The sequence below is a fragment of the Lepidochelys kempii genome, chromosome 3 (genome assembly GCF_965140265.1).
Source record: "Lepidochelys kempii isolate rLepKem1 chromosome 3, rLepKem1.hap2, whole genome shotgun sequence".
Classification (NCBI taxonomy): domain Eukaryota; kingdom Metazoa; phylum Chordata; order Testudines; family Cheloniidae; genus Lepidochelys; species Lepidochelys kempii.
In genome coordinates this window covers 206,682,705-206,705,687 of record NC_133258.1, presented here as the reverse complement: position 1 = coordinate 206,705,687, position 22,983 = coordinate 206,682,705, and positions in this window count along the sequence as shown.

Below are 22,983 nucleotides of genomic sequence, written 5' to 3'. Positions count from 1 at the left end.
TGGGAAGGTGCAGGAAGGGGAAAAATTGCTGACTGTGCATTGAACCCGTCACCCCAGGCATGCCCTGTTGACTCTGAAAAGCCTATGGGAGGACTAATGTGATTTCTGAAACTCCCCACCCCCTACACTCGCCCTGCCTGCCCTCTGAGTGGGGTAGAGGAAGCAAAGGGGAAGTTAATGCTGCCAGGTGAAACATTTCCTGCTGCAAATCTGGGCACACAGCTGAGTTTGCTGTGTAGAGTGGCTGCTGCCTGGCTCTGCCCTGTTCCCAATCTGTGGATCCCAGCTGCATGGACGGTCTGGGTGGAGTTGAGAATTCAATGGCGGTGCTTTCCCACACTCCCTTTCCTCCCCCCATCACGCTGCACTCCTTAGACATGATTCTCCACTGTGCAGTCACCTACACCTAAGCCAAGCGGGTGTAAAAGGCCACCGCGCTCAGCTGGCCGTCTTTCACGCTCACTTTGCATCGAGGGATGTCGCTGTCGCCAGCTCTCTCAATGCGGTCACAAGTTGGGGGATATGTGGCTTGTGAGAATCTCAGCTTTCATTTAAAAAAGAGAGAGTGGGAGACGAGCCCTCGGGGCTGCATGGGAAAGCTTGAAAAAGTGACCCGCGCATAAGCCAAAAATTTCAGAAAGCAGAAGGCAAAAAGAAAAAAAAAAAGCACCCACATTTTAAAAAAAAAATAAATCTCATGATTGGTTTAAAAATCTCAGGAGTTTTTTTGGCAACTAATTTATTTAAAACTCCTGGGGCTGGCAAGAATGAGATGCCCATGACTACCCAATGGGCAATGCTGTGGAAAGACAGGCCCCTGGTCTTGTTTTTACCTGCATTTGCTCCCCACTGACATAGTAGAGGAGAATGAATGTGCCTGATATGATCCGAGAAGACAAGGGATTTCCGAGTTAGAGCTGAAAAGGGGGCTCCAAAATACATAGAAGAGGAATGGACGCAATTCTCTGCTGCTGGAAATTGGTGCCGGTCCAGTGACACCAAAGCAGGCATGCCAGTTTTTGGCCCTATATCTGTTACTGAAACCCTCATTTCAAGTTCCTCTTGTGCCTCTAGATTTGCTGAGATTTGTGCCCATATATGCTGCAACCCCATATCACAAGTATCGGGTGGCGGGGGCACGCTGTGTGATTTCATACTGTGTAGCGAGGGAGACAGACATTTAGACCTCAATTATCCATTACGGAATCCTGCATAGTCAATTCCACCCGTGCAAAGTGAGCGCAAAACAGTACTGGCAGTCTTTTACACCTCATCGGCACTAATGTAAATGACTGCAGAGTGCAAAGCAGTGGATAATCAGGGCCCTAGCCACTGTTTTTCATGTTTCTTTTCAAGTAAATAGTCTGAGAACTCTTTCCTGACCACATCATTCTTCTATTGATAAAACTTAAAAACAAGATTTGCAAAACCAATTAGTGATTTTGCTTGCCTCCGTTTTTGCATGTCCAATTGGAGATGCTTAACAAGGGGTCCGCTTTTCATAAAGCGCTGCTGAGCAGACATTCTCTGAAAATCAAGGCCCTTGAAGGCGTCTCAAGCTATGCATCCAGTTACTAGTCACTGTTTTAAAATTTAAGCCTAAAACAGTTAATAAGCCCACAAAAATATCATGGGCTAGCTCCTCTGCTGGTATAAATCAGTGTCACTCAATGGAGTTCTGCTGATTTACACCAGGTGGGAATCTGGCCCATATATTAAATAATATATCCTCCCGCCAGGCACCCACACAAATATACATAGGTGCATATGAACTTGTGTGCGTGGATGTCATCGTATTTCCTAAATTATAAAGTTCTGCCTGCGACATTCAAACAAACTGGCAACATCTGCAGCTGCTTCTAGACAGACAGACCGTCTGATGTGAATTATTTAACACAAAGTGCCATGACCTCTATTAACAAAGGGAGATGCTTCCAGATCTGCGGGCAGCACCCTGGGAAGCAGCTGGATCCAAATCAAACTAACTGAAGATGGGTTAGAATTTATTATACAAGCCTATGGAAAGTTGCCGCGAAAGATGCTGAGAGAGAATGCATGCCAATACAGCAGTCTAGTAGCTTAGCTGGTAAAATCACAGTCCTAAATTGTGCTTAGGCTAACGATCAATAGCAAGGTACACGCGCAGACACATACTCTATCTCTGAAGGACAGATTTCTCTAGTGATCTTGCACTTTCAAAAAATAAAATTATATTGAAATTTCCTGGGTTTTCCCCCCACCCCTCTGCAATCAAAAGAAAGAACTGAAAGAAATGTGCACTTCAAGGCTTTAAATCTGAAACTTCCTAATCCCCCGAAGTCCACACTAGACTTCTTGCCTCCATGGAAACACCAAAGCATTCATCCAAGTGATTGGCCTCCAATGAATTTTAGATAAGACAGAATGGAAGGGAATTGATGTGATTTTAATGCAGAAGAAAGCGGTGGAAGGGAGGTCCACTTGGTTCATATTTGAATAAAGCAAACATGACAGACAAAAGGCTGACAGCTGTAAATGACATTGTCAGTACAAAAATTATCAGCCAGTTTACAATCTGTTTGCTTATGTTGAACAAACAGAATGTGTGTGGCATCCTTTGGCTCCATGAATGGCAGAAATACTTGCAGGCTCCAGAGAGAGGCAGATATCTGTTCTCCTACAGCCCTGCCACTATTAGATAGCCGTTTGACAGCCACACTGGAAAAAAGGAAATTCTGTCCTCTGCCTTTTTTCTCCCCTCTTGCTTTAAAAAAAAAAAAAAAAAAAAGGCAAGCACCAAAGTTGGGAATAGACCCTTGTCTTTTTGTATCAATGGTGTGAATTATGTCGGTAGTGTTGCTGGATCAAGCCGTTTACTAATGTGTCTGACATTCCAAGTCTCAAACCTTCAGTTACCTAGCAAGAGTCGCGGTCAACAGTCTTCATTTTTGATTCCTTATAGGAAGCAGATTCTGGGAGCCCCCCTAAAGAATGGCATTTTCCCCTGCATTGTCTAGCCTGCCTTATCTCTTGCTTTGCTTTGAACTTGCTTAATGTTTAATTCTCCCACTGAATCCATCCTCCCCCCCCCCTAAAAATATTAGCTACAAGGAAAAGCAAACAATTAATTATTTAAAGGGTTTCAATGCATGGGGAGCTAATGAAATATCTATTGACCTCTGAAGACTGGGGTGGAAATCTTTAATCCGGTCATGTGTAATGAGTTGTGTGGTCTCAGTTTAACCCTCTTCCATTGTAGCCCACAGTCCATATCATATCACAGAAATCATTCTCTTCGTTCATAAAGACTGGGGGAAGTGTCACAGGTACTAATTATCTTCCCACTTTGTTAGTGGATCTCTATTGTGCTGCTTTGTGTGGGATTGTCTCTCTCTGCCTGAAGGCATATGGCTGAATTCTACACCTAATAAAGCTTCACCTTTGAGATCAATTCTATTCTATTCAGGTTCTTATCCCGCACCCATCACCATGGTATCTGAGCACCTATTTGCACTACATAGAGCTAACCAAACCTGTCATTCATGGAAACAATCGACCTTTGCTGAACTGCCTACTAGCATATGGTAATCTTACATTAAAAAGCAACTGGACATGAATACCTACCTTTGGATTTTTATTTCTACTTTCAGATCTGACCATTATTACATGCTCGCCCTTATACCCTGAGTGCTAAAGATATAAGAAAATCGATCATTTTTTGTTGTGGATCATGTCCATTTCTTTCATGTAGATTTAAAAGGGAAAAAAGAATCTGTTTAGTGGCACTTGGCTTGTTTGATCAGAAAGAAAAAAATAATGACAGGTGAGAATGGTCTGTTTGTAGCAGATAAAGGGAGTATAATACAAACAGAAGAATACAACAATTGCTTTTCAGGCAGCCAAGCATCAAAACACATTTACTTCTATGAAAAGTTTATCCAATTATTGCAAACCGGATGACGCTTGCTAGGTTGTGTTACTCTTTTCATTTTAATCTAATTGCTGTTTCTTTTTCTCTGATATGGCAATTGGTCATAAGGAGTTGACCACCATTAAAGCTGTTTGATTTGGAGCCCTGTAGTGTTTGACTAAGAGGGTAAATGCAAATTTGATGAAAGAATAAGGATAAATTTACATATCAGCTTCGGCTCACATGGAGAGAGTAAACATTCTGTTTATCTCAAGTGTCACTTTATGATTTCAGTAGAATATAAAACTGACCTTGGCCCAGTCATTGCAAAAGACCTGAATGAAATATATTGTTGTCTAAATACAATTTACTCAAGTAGAACTTGTCAGTAAACCCTGCATAACTCAGCAAACAGGGTTAGACAGCAGGGTCGCTGGGACAAAATTGCTCTGATAAACTCCAAAATGAAATTCTTGAATGTGTTATAATTGGCAAGTGTGTGTGTGTGTGTGAGAGAGAGAGAGAGAGAGAGAGAGAGAGAGAGAAAAGGAGCTTACCTCAGAAACACGATTTCCTTAATCAGGAGATATTTTAAGATCATGTCAGTTCTTTTTTTCTGTAAGAGATTAAAAGAACAAAATAGTAATGGTCACAAAATTACTAATGCAGTGTAATGTTAACTACAGAATTATTTTAAACAAAATATCCTTATACTACAATCAATAGTCAGGGTTTTGGGTTTTTTTTTTTAAAACACAAACACAGCAATCCACATGTATTTTGTAGGTTTTAATCATTTGATTACTACACTGTTCAAGTTTGTAGTGGTTCTTTCCCTTGCATCAGTTACAAATAAAATAACTCTGAGATGCATGTTTGTAGCTACAGTAATCTTTTCAATTTCTTTTCCCCAGTTATGTCATGCTACGCAACCTTGGAAAAGAAATGTGGACTTTTGGTTGCTATGAGTGGTTCCTTAGTTTATATAAAAATACTTTTAAGACAATTCAAAATATGTTCAGCATTATTGTGTGCCCCCAGCCAATTAAAAAAAAAAGTGAAGAGAACCAAGATTTTCTTCTACTGCGATGTAAGCAACATCTCACAAAAGTATCAAAATGACTAGTGATCTGTTCAATTAATGATGGTGTTTATTAAATAATGAGACAAAACAACTAAACAAACATGAAAGTAATCTGATCTGATGTATTTAATTCTGACAAAGAAAAATGAGAAAATGGAGGGGAGAAAAAAATCTATTTTTAAAGTAAATAAGAAACCCCAAACTCTTCTACTGCTCTAGTTGGCTTTTTCTCCCTGAACTGAAGGACCTAACATAACTATGTAAGACAGAGAATTAGTGTGACACTAACAGAGACAGGGCATGTCTAATTTTGAATTAGGCTGATTTTTTAGCCCACTGAAATTAATGGCAAAAATCCCACCTACTTGTATGGTGCCAGATAAAGCCCTGGGTATTTCTTATTAAATTCACACAGAATCCATTGAGGAGTAAGCAGTCACATTACCTAGCCCCATTGCTGTTATGTTGTTGTTTATTATTGACAGTAACGCCTCAAGATCTCAACTGAGATTGGAACTCCATTTTGCTAGGTGCGGTACAAATACATGCATTAGTCTTTGCAAGATCAAGGCCACAATCAGAGACAGTCCTGAAACAGACAAAGGTTGCAAGGAAAAACAGAGGCACCGAGAGGTGAAGCAACTTTCCCAGAGCCACTGACTTCTCTTCAAGAAGCACATAGCGAAAGTGTGTGCTAAAATCCTTTACCAGCCCTGCTGATTTCATCGAAGTTGCATGTGTGAATCAAACAAGATACGATGACCATTGCTCAGGTAGGGGAAAATTTTGTTGTTATTCCACAAATGATCCCTTTGAGTTCAATGGTATGACCCATGGAGTAAGTGTTATCAGAATCAATATGGCCCTTAAATATTACAGGTGAAATTCTGACTCCATTGAAGTCAGTGATCAAACTTTCACTAACTTCAATCAGGCCTGAATTTCATCTTAGATTTTTTTGTATGTTTTCTGCTTACTAGTATTATGCCATAGTTATAAAATGATGACATGAGGGAGGCAATCTAGTGACAGAGGATGTGGAAAAAGCTAAGGTACTCAATGCTTTTTTTGCCTCTGTCTTCACGAACAAGGTCAGCTCCCAGACTACTGCACTGGGCAACACAGCATGGGGAGGAGGTGACTAGCCCTCTGTGGAGAAAGAAGTGGTTCGGGACTATTTAGAAAAGCTGGACGAGCACAAGTCCATGGGGCCAGATGTGCTGCATCCGAGAGTGCTAAAGGAGTTGGCGGATGTGATTGCAGAGCCATTGGCCATTATCTTTCAAAACTCATGGCGATCCGGGGAAGTCTCGGACGACTGGAAAAAGGCTAATGTAGTGCCCATCTTTAAAAAAGGGAAGACGGAAGATCCTGGAAACCACAGGCCAGTCAGCCTCACCTCAGTCCCTGGAAAAATCATGGAGTAGGTACTCAAGGAATCAATTCTGAAGCTCTTAGAGGAGAGGAAAGTGATCAGGAACAGTCAGCATGGATTCACCAGGGCAAGTCATGCCTGACTAATCGAATTGCCTTCTATGATGAGATAACTGGTTCTGTGGATGAGGGGAAAGCAGTGGACGTGTTGTTCCTTGACTTTAGCAAAGCTTTTGACACGGTCTCCTATAGTATTCTTGCCAGCAAGTTAAAGAAGTATGGGCTGGATGAATGGATGATAAGGTGGATAGAAAGTTGGCTAGATTGTTGGGCTCAACGGGTAGTGATCGATGGCTCCATGTCTAGTTGGCAGCCGGTATCAAGTGGAGTGCCCCAAGGGTCAGTCCTGGGGCTGGTTTTGTTCAATATCTTCATAAATGATCTGGAGGATGGTGTGGATTGCAAGTTTGCAGATGACACTAAACTGGGAGGAGAGGTAGATATGCTGGAGGGTAGGGATAGGATATGGAGGGACCTAGACAAATTAGAGGATTGGGCCAAAAGAAATCTGATGAGGTTCAACAAGGACAAGTGCAGAGTCCTGCACTTAGGACGGAAGAATCCCAGGCACCGCTACAGACTAGGGACTGAATGGCTCGGCAGCAGTTCTGCAGAAAAGGACCTAGGGGTTACAGTGGACGAGAAGCTGGATATGAGTCAACAGTGTGCTGTTGTTGCCAAGAAGGCCAATGGCATTTTGGGCTGTATAAGTAGGGGCATTGCCAGCAGATCGAGGGACGTGATTGTTCCCCTCTATTCGACATTGGTGAGGTCTCATCTGGAGTACTGTGTCCAGTTTTGGGCCCCACACTACAAGAAGGATGTGGAAAAATTGGAGAGAGTCCAGCAGAGGGCAACAAAAATGATTAGGGGACTGGAACACATGATTTATGAGGAGAGGCTGAGGGAACTGGGATTGTTTAGTCTTCAGAGGAGAAGAATGAGGGGGGATTTGATGGCTGCTTTCAACTACCTGAAAGGGGGTTCCAAAGAGGATGGATCTAGACTGTTCTCAGTGGTAGAAGATGACAGAACAAGGGGTAACGGTCTCAAGTTGCAGTGGGGGAGGTTTAGGTTGGATATTAGAAAAACTTTTTCACTAGAAGGGTGGTGAAACACTGGAATGGGTTACCTAGGGAGGTGGTGGAATCTCCTTCCTTAGACGTTTTTAAGGTCAGGTTTGACAAAGCCCTGGCTGGGATGATTTAGTTGGGGATTGGTCCTGCTTTGAGCAGGGGGTTGGACTAGATGACCTCCTGAGTTCCCTTCCAACCCTGATATTCTATTATACTATGATAAATGTAATAAATTTAACTGTGTCCATCGTTCTTTTATGGTCTCTTTTTGTTATTCCTTCATTGAGCTCCTTGAAAATACCACTTCACAGATAGGGAATCCTGCAGTCCTAACGCAAATTCCCATTCAACCTCATGGGACTCTTGTCTATACAGGAACTGAAGGATGGGACATATGGGTTTATTTTGAGGGGGATGGTTAGTAAGATTTCATACACAGCAAATGCATGCACACTATAAGGCTCATAAGAACGTAAGAATGGTCATACTGGGTCAGACCAAAGGGCCATTTAGCCCAGTATCATGTCCTCTGACAGTGGCCAATGCCAGGTGCCCCAGAGGGAATGAATAGAACAGGGAATCATCAAGCGATCCACCCCCTATCATCCATTCCCACTTCTGGCAAACAGAGGCTAGGGACACCATCCCTGCCCATCCTGGCTAATAGCCATTGATGGACCTATCCTCCATGAACTTATCTAGTTCTTTTTTGAGCCCTGTTATAGTCTTGGCCTTCACAACATCCTCTGGCAAGGAGTTCCACAGGTTAACTATGCGTTGTGTGAAAAAATACTTCCTTTTATTTGTTGTAAACCTGCTGCCTATTAATTTCATTTGGTGACCCCTAGTTCTTGTGTTAAAGAACTTCTTCCGTCTCTCTCTTATGGTTGCTTGTGATACATGTGATAGAAGCGATGGGTTCTTAAAGCCATCAGTCTCAGAATAACTAGTACAGCCGTTGGTCTGGATTCTGGATCTTTGATGTCAGTGGGAGTTGTACCACTGGAATCAATTGGAGCTGTATTACATCCCTGGGGGTTAGGTTTAAGATGCCATTTGGAGGCAGCCTCCCAAATATTTTCACTTTCTTTTGAGAGATGAGTCCAGACCCCTCTAAATAGATGGAGGAGGAATGGATGGAAAAAAATGTGGATTAACTACCCTCCCACCCCCATGCCAAAACACAAAACAAAAACATTTCCCCAAATGCTATTTCCTCACTGCTGCTCGCTCACATACAGTAGAACCCCTATTTTTCTCACTAACTGGGGACTGAGCTCAGAAAATTGGACATCCCAAAATGACACTGCATCGCTTTCTTCTTGTCCTTCAAACTACTGGATAGCGATTTCCAGTGCACTGAAGGCCATCAGAAGGGGTGTCGCCTTGTTCTTCATCAACATGACTTTTATGAAGTGACGTTTTCCTGTCAGGAAAGCCGGCGTATGTAACTGGTCATTGGTAAGACTGAAGGTTCTCCAGTATTGGAATGGGATCTGTGGGGTTTGATCAGGGAAGGAGAAGGGTTCCTTTGAAGTCACTTGATCTCTATCCCCATTTATAGGGATTAGTGGCACTTCCAAGAGTTTCAGAGTAGCTGCCGTGTTAGTCTGTATCCGCAAAAAAGAACAGGAGGACTTGTGGCACCTTAGAGACTAACAATTTATTTGAGCATGAGCTTTCGTGAGCTACAGCTCACTTCATCGGTTGCAGCTCACCGGGGAACAGGCACTACAGTGGGAAAACAAGGGATTTTAATCAAGTCCTTGACTAGCGCATTGTTTTATCATTTCAAAGGTGGAAAGAAAAGAGCAAACCATTCATTTTGATGGGAGCAAAACTGGGTCCTTAACAATGCACCAAGAATTTCTAAAATCATATCCTCGCCGTGTATTGTCACTCCTGAATATTGATTAGTATTATTTAATGCTGGCTTTTATTTGATCACACCACAGGCTGCAAGAGTCGATCTTGTTTCTGCACTGAGAAATGATCCTGTACACTAACGCAGTTTTGTGGGTCACACATTATATGAAGGAGTGAGTCTTTTTGGGGAGAGAACTGAAATGCGCAAGCTAGTCTTACACAACTACGGTTCCCATAGACATTTGGACTCATCCCCATGCACAGATTAGTATTTGGTTTACCGTAGGCACGGTTACATCTCTTCTCCCCCCACCCCCCGCCTCCCCAGCCTAAAAGGAAGATTTAAGGAAGCTCAGTTACAAATCAATTCTTGTGCAAATATATTTAAAAAAGATGAGCAATGTAGTCCACCCTTCTACTTAGATTTAATACACCACAGGGGCTATTCTTATTTTCAGGCATCAGAATTCATGCACTGAAAATAGCCCCCAAAGTAACAGTTGCTATGATCACAATGCAAGAAGTAACTCAAGTTGTTACGGTGGTCCAGGAGTAGGCTTGAGAGCTGCCTGGAGGATGAAAATTCTATTTTGTGACAACTTTTGAGGTTTCAAAATGTATTTTCATTCCCCAGTAGAATGAAACCAAAACGTTTGGAATTTTTTTTTTTTTTTGGTGATACAAGGTTGTGTGGAAACAGCTGTTTTCAGACCAAAAAACCTCAGGATTCTGTCAGTCTCTCAGCCAAAGAGACCAAAGAACTCGAAACCTCAAAAACCAGCTCAACAAAAGCTTGGTTGAAACAGATACATCTCAAGAAAGTGTTTTGACGTCGACAAAATAGCATATTTCAGTGACATCTGATTTTGTGAAAAATCGTTCCGACCAGCTCTACTTGTGATGTTCCAAAGCAATGGTCCATTTAAATCAGCTTAATTCAGTTGCTTTTTTGCAGAGCTCCCATTTAAAATTAATTATTGCTATTAAAGTGGTATCAATTGAGGTCAGGCCCTATTGTGTTAGGTGTGGTACATACACCGAAGTGCTAGTCCCTAGCCTGAAATGCCCATAGTCTGTGGACTCTATTTTGGCTTTTCAACATGCTCTGAGTCCAGGATATTATGTAGCTGCCCTGTCCCTGGAGCAGACCAGGGACCCTATTGTGACTGTCACAGGCACAAGCTGGTTTCAGGTTTCCCCCTTGCTCGGAGGAGAGGGGGAGGGGAAGGAATTCACTAGCCCTCTTCCTCACACAGATTACTGCCCTTGCCAGCAACTCAGCTCTGCTGGCTAGTAGAGATGAAAACAATAAATGTTTCTTCATCAAAAATGCTGATTCATCAAAATGGAAACTTTTCACAGAAATTTGTCAGAACTGATCTTTTTCAACAACAACAAAAGTCGATGAACTTCAAAGTTCCCGAAAACAGAACAGTTCAACATTTTTGAAGTGAACAATTCGGGTTTTCCAATTCAAGACAACTTTTCATTTTGAAATGGAAGCTACTGAGAGTAAAAAGATGGGAAATGGTCAAAATCAGAATGCAATATTTTGAACCCAAAGTTTGCCGGACCCGATTTTTGGGAGATTTTGTTTGGCAAAAAAATTTCAAGGTAGATTTTGTCCCACATCAGCACAGGAATTTTTTTAACAAGATTTTGAAAATTTTCATGGGACAAGGCAGCTGTTGTCCATCCAGAGCTACTGGCCAGTCACAATCCACATCCTAATGTAAAAAGAAAAGGAGTACAAGTGGCACCTTAGAGACTAACCAATTTATCTGAGCATAAACTTTCGTGAGCTACAGCTTATGCCCAAATAAATTGGTTAGTCTCTAAGGTGCCACAAGTACTCCTTTTCTTTTTGTGAATTCAGACTAACACGGCTGTTACTCTGAATCCTAATGTAAAAGTTTCAACCTCGGAGCTGATGGCATTTGTTTCTTACAAACCCCATCCCCCCAAAAAAACCCCCAAAACTTTTTGGTTTACTAATTTTCATCCTTCAGGCCAGAGCCTCAGCTGAGGAAATCAGCTTGGCTCCATCCACTTCAACAGAGCAATGCCAATTTACACTAGCCAAAGATCTAGCCTTCCTATTCTTGCACTGGCCTCTATCAAATCCATGCCTATTATTTCCCCCCACTTTTCATATTCTCAGCATACAGGCGATGTTTGTTAGCCCATTTCACACACAATCCCACCCTCCTACCAGCACTGCAGGCTGGTCCATTGTTAGCAAACAGGTTCATGATTCTGCAAGTCCCAGTCCGGGAACAGGTCCATGAGATTGACCTACCACAAACTGGTCAGATTTTACATTTTGATCTCTCTAGTCATATTAAATAGACAATATTTCTCAACACGTTTCCACTCGGTCAAGAAAATCTTCTGTAAGCAGAGGCACAACGACAGCTGTTTCTGGAAGGCTGTACGGTAGCTGCTGTGCATACCAGTTCTTTTGTTTAGCTAGTGCTTTGTAGAGAGCTGATTCCTGAATAGGAACATGTTAAGTGTAATGCTGAGAAGTGACTGCATAGAGGGGGATCATGTACTGGCTGTGTGCGGGGGAAGTTCATTGCAATATGATTTTATTGAACTAAAGCCATGGTTAAAATCAAATTAAGGTTCACATAAACTTACCCATAACCAGGACACTCAGAAATTGCAGCTGAACTTCTAGCTTTAACCCTCTGAATTTTAGGTGAATTTCCAGAATATGTTGCAAAAGGGAGTTTAATATTCAATGGGCCAGATCCCACCCAGAGTTTACGTAGGCTTCTGCTGGTGGAAATCCTGCTGAAAGCTCCTAGTTTGCTGGAAGACTGGGGCATTGCAAGAGCATGAAATGTAGCCCATATTTTCTCTTCCATGGTAGTGTGTTTGGGGTCCATATAGAGAAGCACAGCCCCCAAAATAATACTAGTCTGGGAATTGTTTCTGGCATGGACAGCCAAGACAAGCATTGACCAGATGAGCAGGTTAAAAATGGCTCATTATTTTTCCACAAGAAATGTCAAACATTTTCATTTTTTAAAAAAGTTTCACCAGAATTTTTTTCAGATTTTCAACAGAAAAGCTAAACCCAAACCCCACTTATAAACCCATTTTTTAAAAACCAAGTTTTTCATCAAAAGCAGATTAAAAAAAACCCAAAACCTAAAAAAAGTGTTCCATTTCTTTGTTTTCTGTTTTCTGTTTGTGTGTGTGTGTGTGTGCATTAAAGTGGCAAGTTTGGACCAAAATGAAGATTTTTCCACATTTTGGAGAAAAAGGTGTTTTTTGGTAATAATGAGAACATAAGAACTGCCATACTGGGTCAGACCAATGGTCCATCTAGCCCAGTGTCCTGTCTTCTGACAGTGGCCAGTGCCAGGTGCCCCAGAGGGAATGAACAGAACAGGGAATCATCAAGTGATCCACCCCCTATCACCCATTCTCGGCTTCCGGCAAACAGAGGCTAGGGACACCATCCCTGCCCATCCTGGCTAACAGCCATTGATGGACCTATTCTCCATGAACTTATCTAGTTCTTTTTTGAACCCTGTTATAGTCTTGGCCTTCACAACATCCTCTGGCAAGGAGTTCCATACCAGCTCTGTTGGTATGGGAGCATCTTCTCAGCAGTCACCACCAGTGGGATTCGTAAGGAGATCGGGGTGTAACTTACAAGCCTGGTGGAAACCAGTAGAGCCTGTCCTTTCTTGGAGTGGCTCTCAACGCAGCTGGGATCCAAGATGGTGCAGAAAGAGGTAACTATACCACCTTGCACCAGCATCAGGGATTCTGGCCCTGATCTTCCTAGTTCAAACCATTCATTTTACTGAAGTTCCAAGGGACAGATCCAAAGCTCATTAAAATCAATGGAAAGACTCCCACAAACTTGGGATCAGATCCCAAATACAGGGGACCCCAAATACTATTGGGACTGAGGACTTTACATTTTAAAGACTCTCTCTGAAATTTGTGAAGTATCGGGGGTAGCCGTGTTAGTCTGTATCCACAAAAACAACAAGGATTCTGGTGGCACCTTAAAGACTAACAGATTTATTTGAGCATAAGCTTTCATGGGTAAAACCCCCACTTTATATATGTCTGAATCTGTAATTTTCACTCCATGCATCTGAAGAAGTGGGGTTTTTACCCATGAAAGCTTATGCTCAAATAAACCTGTTAGTCTTTGAGGTGCCACCAGACTCCTTGTTGTTTTTCTGAAATTTGCCAATTCCAGATTCTTAGGTGGTGAAAATCAATGTAATTCCATTGGCTTCAATAGAGCTATGTCGATTTATATCAGCTGAGGATCTGGCCCTAAATATTTTAAAGCCAGCTGAGAAAACAACCCCTCAAATGGTATTATTGGATGTTACTTTACAATATACTGTTAAAAAATATTCAGTTGCTCTATAGGTTGGAGATTTCTTTCCAAGCTTTCCTAGCTAGGTATAACCTCTCTCCCGCTCCCTCCCCTGGATGAAAAATCTGGTTTATAATGGAAATGCTGACACCACCTCAATTATAGTGGTGCTATTGGGCTCTGGCGTAATGAAGGAATTTTCTCCTTTTTGTACTCTGAATACTAATTGAGGCTAGGTTTTAATACAGCAGCCGTACAGTAAAATGGTGCCATCTAAAGGAATTGAAAGCAAAAGTATGCCAGTCACCAGTGAAAATGACAAAAACCATCTGAGTTTTTTTTTATCTTTTCTCATTCTTTAAAAAACAACCACAAAACAGCCCACAAAACACTATTTCCCAGAAGATAAATTCTGGATACTAAGATGTTCCGGATAAATAAAAGCCCAATTGGCACCCCTTAAGTGATGTGTGCACGCTCGTACAGACAACATGAGACAGGCACTTTAGAAATATCGATACACACAGGTTAAAGTGCGTCTTTCGGCCCAGTCCTGAGGAAGAAGTAACGCAGAGCTGCACTGCCTCAGGAGTAGCTCCAGGAGGCGCTGTGACTGAGAGGGGCGTCTGAGCCACAATTCCTCCCCTACTTCATCTTTGCCCTAGAGGGATAGTAAGTTATGGCTCTCCCATGTTACCTCAGCTGCACTGGTCGGCCTGTTTAGGGAACCGAGGAATGGATATATGTAGGGCCCCACCAAATTCACAGTCCATTTTGGTCAATTTCATGGTTATAGGATTCTGGTAAATAGTAAATTTCATGATTTCAGCTATTTAAATCTGAAACTTCACGGTGTTGTAATTGTAGGGTCTTGACCCAAAAAGGAGTTGTGAGGGGGTCCCCAGGTTATTGTGGGGGGTTTGTGGCATTGCTATCCTTACCTTTGTGCTGCTGCTGGTGGCGGCTCTGCCTTCAGAGCTGGGCAGCTGGAGAGCGGCGGCTGCTGGCTGGGAGCCCAGTTATGTGAGGGGGGACATGATATTGCCACCCCTACTTCTGCGCTGCTGCCTGCAGAGCTGGGCCCTCAGTCAGCAGCTGCCACTCTCTGGACGCCCAGCTCTGAAGGCAGCGCAGAAGTAAGGGAGGCAATACCATGTCCCCCCTCAAATAACCTTGCGGCCCCCCTGCAACTCCCTTTTGGGTCAGGATCCCCAATTTGAGAAATGCTGGTTTCCCCTGTGAAATCAGTATAGTATAAGGTAAACGCACACAAAAGACCGGTTTTCACAGGGGGAGACCAGATTTCATGGTCCACGATGCATTTTTCATGGCCGTGAATTTGGTAGGGCCCTAGATATGTGGCAATGCCTACTCTGCATCCTCCTGCTCCAAATATGGAGGAAGTGGGCAGGCCCGGAATCTTGGAGACCCTGTCTCCGTCTGGATGAAAATGTAGGGGCCTTATTCCTCTTTAGCCCTGGCAGCGAAAGGGCATTGTCCTTCTGAGGTAGAAATAATTCATTCTGACACAGGTATTGAGGATAAAGCCTTGAAAAAGGAGGTTCTGTCTCCAGCCAGCAGTTCTCAAGCACTGCAACCCCCTTCTAACAAAAAAAATTACTACGTGACCCTGGGCAGGGAGGCTGGAGCCCAAGCCCTGCCACCCTGGGCTGAAGCCCTTGGGCTTTAGCTTCAGCCCGAGAGGCGGGGCTCAGGCTTTGGTTTCAGCCCCAGGCCCGAGCAAGTCGAACATTGGCGTGGGCGACCCCATTAAAATGGAATTACGACCCACTTTGGGGTCCTGACCCACAGTTTGAGAACTGCTTTTCTCTAGATCAACATTTCTGGGTATATTTCCAGCTGTGCAGAGTCCTGGCCACCCTGTTTGTAGGGGCAGAGTTCATCTACTGCTTTGTACCCACATCATGAATTGTGGGTGCAAATCTGAACGGCAGGTGAAGAGCCTGCAGACTCTTTCAGAGGAACTCTTACCTCTGAATTACAAATGTCTCCTTTCTGACAAGCCATTCTTCTGAAGCTTCTTCTGAAGCCAAATATTGTTGCTGACCTTGCTGGGATTTGAATTTGTGGTTGCTGGAATTTGAAGCGTGGGGCATGGCTTCTACGCCAGCCATGCTGCTGTTGCATTTGGAACCAGGAAATAGTCTGAAAGTTGCAACGTGGAAAAAAAACAAAAAACAAAATCCCGTAGGGAAGAAAGATTTGGACATGACTGCACAGACCTCAAAGAACAAGTCCTTCAGATGCATCCACATTATGCGCAAGGCACAGGAGACAATGCACCTAACATGCCTACTGGTGTGCAGGCTGGCAGTTGAAGACTCTGCAGAACTCCCAGAGGAACACATGGACCTCCTGTCCAGCATGGTATTGAATTCCCTAGTGACTAACATCCACATAGATAATGCCAAAGAAAGCCTAGCTTTCCAGATCTTGTTTTGAATGAGTTTCTCATAGTCTATATCCTGGCACCTACATATCATCTTCAGCCTAGGAATGGGCAATGGAGACATGACCAGTGTACTGCTTTTCTGGGCCAGCCTTTGTAACATCACAACCATCCTTGATCCCAGGAAGGGAATGAATCCACAACGCTGGCTGGACTTCAAAAGTTCATGAATGCATAAAGCTTTCAGCACTCCCTAGAATAGCAAACTATCCAGCTACAAGGCCAATGCACTGCTGGATTAGCAGAACATTATAGTTACCTGATGACCATGACTATTGACAACCTGAACCCAAGTCATTCCATTTCCTCACATCAGCCATCTGTCCCTTAAGGAAAAATCTTCCAAGACATTCTACAAATTGATACCTTTCCTATCGGGTCTTTTTGTAGGAGGCTTATTCTATACAATTTAATAGAAAATTATAACCCTGCTATATAATTCAATTAAAAAAACCATATAGCAGAGTTGTCAATCGAATAAATTCTTCCACTTTGAGCTTGTCAGAAGGCTGCTCTCTTTCCTCCTGGATGAAGATTTGGCCACCATGATCCATGTGCTTGTCATCTCTAGAATGGGCTATATTCATGAACTACACAGCTGCCTGAATCCTCATTGGGCACCTTTCAGGGGCTCTCACTCAAGGCCTTGCTCTAGATCTTCAAAACCCACCAATGGATCAGGATTCTGCTATATGAGAAATCGCTTCTCTGGTCATGGCCACTGTCAAGGTTCCTTCCCCACTCTGAACTCTAGGTTACAGATATGGGGACCTGCATGAAAGACCCCCTAAAATTATTCTTACCAGCTTAGGTTAAAAACTTCCCCAAGGTACAAACTTTCCCTTGTCCTTGAACAGTATGCTGCTACTACCAAGCGTTTTAAACAAAGAACAGGGAAAGAGACCACTTGGAGACGTCTTTCCCCAAAATATCCCCGCAAGCCCTACATCCCCTTTCCTGGGGAAGGCTTGATGATAATCCTCACCAATTGGTACAGGTGAACACAGACCCAAATCCTTGGATCTTAAGAACAATGAAAACAATCAATCAGGTTCTTAAAAGAAGCATTTTAATTAAAGAAAAGGTAAAAGAATCACCTCTGTAAAATCAGGATGGTAAACACTTTACAGGGTAATCAGATTCAAAACGTAGAGAGTCCCTCTAGGCAAAACCTTAAGTTACAAAAAGACACAAAAACAGGAATATATATTCCCTCCAGCACAGCTTATTTTACCAGCCATTAAACAAAAGAAAATCTAACACATTTTCTAGCTAGGTTATTTACTAACTTAACAGGAGTTGGAAGGCTTGCATTTCTGATCTCTTCCCGGCAAAAGCATTACACAGACAGACAGAACCCTTTGTTTCCCCCCGCCCTCCAGATTTGAAAGTATCTTGTCCCCTCATTGGTCATTTTGGGTCAGGTGCCAGCAAGGTTATCTTAGCTTCTTGACCCTTTACAGGTGAAAGGGTTTTGTCTCTGGCCAGGAGGGATTTTATAGCACTGTATACAGAAAGGTGGTTACCCTTCCCTTTATATTTATCACAGCCACCAAGACAAGTTGCATTCCTCTGGGATAAAACAGCCAATGAAACCCAGGACATAGCCTGTGAAAGGTGGAGATTCTCAGCGGATGGATTTCATTCACAGAATGAGCAACCATGGGAAATTACACTGAGCCAAAACCTGACTGCCATGAGGATGTGCTGCGAGACCCATCTCTATGATAATGCTCTCCCACCATAACCAAAAGGTTAAAAAAGTCAACTACAAAACCAAACAAGTATTGTTTATTTAAAAAAGGAGTTTTTCCTCTAGTGAAGGCAAAGAGAAGATTCCTCTACTAAGTATTCATACCATGGCGATCTGGGCATGAATTCTCATTTACACTAAGGTCCCTTTCCACTTCTCTGACAATAATTTATACCCACTTTAAGTTCCCTGAATGCTGCCAGAGAGGTGTAAAGGGGCTTTCGTGCAAATTATAATTAGGTCCTAGATCCAGTTTGTAGGTTCATCACTTAGATACTGCTGGATCTCACTTACATCTTTCCACTGGCTAGAGCAGGGAAAAACATCAATCATTATAGTGATGACGTACAGTGAAGGCCTCTTGATAGAAGCTTCATATGTGTTGCCCAGCTTCACAGTAGGCCAGATTCTCTCCCGAATCAGGGCTAATCTCAGTGCAGGAGCATCAGGGAGCTGGCTCTGGTTCCCTGGTTCTGCTACCAGACAGCTCTAAGTTGCACCACTGATGTAAGGTCCTTTATGCCTCCTAGGCCAGTGATGTGTTGCCATGGCTTGGCTCCACTTCATCATGACCTGCCACCTCCTCTTCTTCCCTGACAAGCCCACTGTCCCAGGTTGCTGGGAGAGGCATAAGTGTAGACCTAGATGCTGCAGAATAAAGCCCAGCAGAGAGCTATGTTATATTAGGAATTCTTGGATGGACATCTGAGGCCAGACTGTGGTCCCTTTATGCTACCTGAGGGGTGTCAAAGACCTTAATGCATAAATGCAGTAATACTCAGACCTCAGTGGTTCAGGAGCCAAATTAGCGATCAACATTACCCAAAAGAGCCACAGCCGTGTGAGTTCACTGTTTCATTTACTATAGCACTATTCATATTTAAACAGTGTGACGGGAAATATTTAGTTTATATATACACATTATATATAATACTCACAGCAAATAAGTTAATAACTTAGTGCAAGTAGACAACTTAATCGGTTAACAACACAGTAAAAGCATCCTGACTGGTTAATAATTAAATCACACAGCGTTTTAATATCACGTGCTGCAAAGTTGCAGTCTGCGTATCACTGCCTTAATGCAAACTAAATTGGCTCTTTTCTCTTAAGCCAATAGTAGAGAATTTTCCCCCTTGACTGTTAACACTTTTAAAAGATTCCTTATGCACATCAGAGGTACTCTGTGCGCATTGGCCCCGATCCTAATGCTACAAAAATCACAGTGCTGGCCTAGTCTGTGATCCTTAAGTACAAGCAAAGTAGGGTAGAAGTCTCTGGATTCTATTTGCTCCTTATTTATGTGCCAAAGGAATTTGTTGGGCACTTCGGGGACAGACTTATAAATACTTTCTGTACTGTGTTTCTACAGTACCTAGCACAATGTGGTTCAGATCCAGAGCTGGGATGCCCAGGCATCATAGATAATTAATAATGATGCATAGAAAAGTCTATATGGAGGCACTATGAGCCATGCCTGAAACTGTCCTTTGCAGCTCCTATAAACAGACACTGGCATGGAGACCAAACCTGAATTCCCTGTCTTAAGTTCCTGACATTCAAAACGTTGCACTTGTCCAAAAATTCTCTTCTCGTAAGTAGCTAACAAGCCGAAACTACAAAAAATCAAAGATCTGATATATTGCATGCTACGAAATAGGCAGCAGACATGGTTTACAGAAGAGACACAGGAATCCTTTACTCTGAATTCCAGCCACATTAGGAAGGTCCATGCTTTTGTTTCTGTGATTAATTATTATTTTCTCAGGGTTTCACATTTTTACAGCTTTTTCTCCCTTTCCACGTTACTCAACTTGAAACCGATAAGACCACCCCACGATAAAGACGTCATGCAAAACATATATGTCATTAATCACTTCAGTTACCTTTCAATCCAATGCATTCTCTTTGTTGGACTCCTCTCTTATGTTATTGGAAAAATAAACAGACACATATTTATAACAGCCCTTTAGGGTAAAGTCAATAGTTGCATTTACTTTCTTATTCATCGTCTTCAGCTCCAGCTAGATAGTCTTTAAACACTACAAAGAAATAACTGTATTTTCCAAAACAAATGATTTGGATTACATATGGCATGATGATAGATGTAACTCAAAAAGTTATCTTAACATTGTCCCTTGGTTTCTAGGCACTGTGAGTTGAAAGCTATAGCCTAGGTTGAAACTAGTCTTCAGATTTCTGATAGTCATGTTGAGACATGCTAAAGCCTGTTCTATAGAACAACTAATACATGCCTTGGGTGCATAGTGAGGCTAAGGGCATGGAGCCCTGGGCTTTCAACCACTCAAACCATGTATTAATGGATCAGTAAAACAGGCAAACATACCTTAATTCTATTTAACACATCTTAATAGACTGTTGCAACCTAAATAGAGCAGAGAGCTCAACGAGTGAGGAAATACCCGAATGAAGGTTGTTAGCTAATGCCGTAGGTCCCCCTTGTGTAGGTGTGCATTCTGATACAGTCTTTAATTACATGTTCTCATACTATTTTTTTCCTCAGGACCCCTGCCTCATTCAGGGCACAGGACGCACCTGCTCTGGGAATGAATTACGGTGGTGTAGCTATGGACGCTGCTGCTGCACAGGTTGGAAAGGGTGAAGTGAAAGAGGACAGGGACTGCAGGAGGAGAAAGGAGGGTCTCGTGGCCGTGGAATGCAGCCCCGGAGAACTGGGTTCTATCCCTCTGCCACAGGCAGAACGGCCACACTGCAATTGCTGCATGTAGAGACATGACTGAGCTAGCTTCGATCTAGCTAACGGTGCCCAGGACAGTGCATGGGTGAGGCTAGCCAGTGCAACCACCCAGGCTGCTGTGGCTTCACCACTGTTGTTACTCACACTAGCTAGATCAGTGCTAGCTCAGGCATGTCTACACGTGCTCCACCTCGTGACTGCAGGCACACCCAGAGTTCCTAGGTGATGCTGGATAAGTCACTTAAACCGAACTTCTAAACAGTGGGTCGTTAACTGTTTGTTCCTCATTTTCGAGTTGCCTGATTTGCACAAGTGCTGAGCACTCACAGGGGAGCTGTGCTTTGCATCTATGAAGTGCTGTATAATCTTAAGCACACTGCGAAATCAGATGCGAGGCATCATAAAAGAGAACTGGATAAATTCATGGTGGCTAAGTCCATTAATGGCAAAAGCTGGTCTTGTAGGGAAGACCTAGACTGGGACACTGGAGATCTGTGTTCCCAGCTCTGTCACACGCTCCCTGCTGTACCTTGGGTGAACCACTTAAGGTTGGAGCCTCAGTTTCCCATATAGGACATAGGAAACATCACACTCATGCCCTTGTCTATTCTATTTTAAGATCTTCAGGGTAGGAAATGTCTCTTACTGTATATATGAGCAGGATCTAACTCACTGGTGTCCTGGTCACAGTTAAGTCACGGGAAGCTTGTATTTAACAACTACGTTATGAAGTAAACATTATCTAGGACAATAATGGGAGCCAGCTACGAGCAGCAGCAGCCAGCCAGAGTCTGTCCCATCCCTTGCAGCCTGCACTCCTACTTTTCAAAATGGAGGAAGACCTGTGGTCTGTGCAGCCATATCCTTACATGGCATGGGAAGCTACTCTGCATAGAGCCACAAGCTGTCCGATACAAACAATCCAGGCAGCTCCATTTCTCCTCACTTGAGATGGGGAGAAAAGGGTTCAGACAACATGACAATGGTTTATTTATTAAAGGGTCCTTGGCACGGGTCCTTATAATGTATTATGCATGATTAGAAGTTGCTACCCCCATCAGGCTATTGAGAGATGCCAGGATTCCACATTGCATTGTTGGGTTCTCCCCACTGCCACCTTTGTTTGCTCTCAAGTATATATCTGTCATCTGTCTTGCTTAGCAGAGTTAAATAAAGATCACCTGTGACTGTAAAGCTAGGTCTCTTCTTCTTCCAGGGCTCCCTACAAACCCACAGGGACAATCAACTGACTACTAAGTTATTCCAAATATTTTTGAATGAAAGTGTCAGCTGAAGATCCTCAGCATAAAACATACCTACAAAGACTGTTTGCAAAGCAAATTTACCTTGGATTTCTGATACCTAGGAAAGTTTTTTTTCTATTATATTTATTTAAAATTACAACAGTTTACATTAGAAACAAGCTCAAACAATTAAGGTAAAAGATAAATAACTGCATACAGTTTAATTTTTCAAAATGCAAACATACATCTTTCATTGTTCCATTATCAGAGTATTAACCACAATATAATTGCACAATGCATTTTCGCTGACTTAGAAGCTCGGAAGTTAAAGATTATTTCATAAAAGTCAGGCCTGTTTATTTCTCTCCATTATGCAAATAATTGTCTGCGTGGACTCGGAATTACCCGGGGATCCCTTTAAAGTTAATTTCGACTGTGGTGTTTCCAACATGAACACAGCGACGCTCAACAATCAATCCATCAGCCTCCTGCACTCCAGCCCATCAAGTTATAATAGTTCATAGCACAAATCTGTAAGCTGATGGAAGCTTTGCTTGCATCCCTCCATGAACTGCTCAAGACCTCTTCTCTCCCATGGGACTCACTGCATGATCGGGAACCACATCCTGTCCTGGGGCCCAATCCAATGCCCACTTAGGTTATTAGGAGTCTTTCAGTGCTCTGAGAATGAAGCCCAGATGGCAGAGAAGCTGGACATTCTCTCCCAGGATACATGGGGTATGAGCTTCTGTAATAATAGTGAAACATTAGGACCAGATGCTTAGCTAGAATAATAGCTCTTTGGACTTCAGTGGAGCTATGCTAATTTACACCAGCTGACAATCCATCCCTTAAAGTTTTTCAGTTATAGAGTAAAACCCTGGCCCTATTGAAGTCAATGACAAAATTCCCATTGACTGCAATGGGGCCAGAATTTCACCTATATCCTGCAGTTCAGCTGAGGATCTCAAAGCATTTTACAAGTGCAAGTACCACCAAGGCTCAGGAACCAGACGATGACATTTAGTCAGCACTGGGGACAATACAGAGCCATAGGAGGCATAACAATTCCTTCCCAGTGCCCCAGGCTG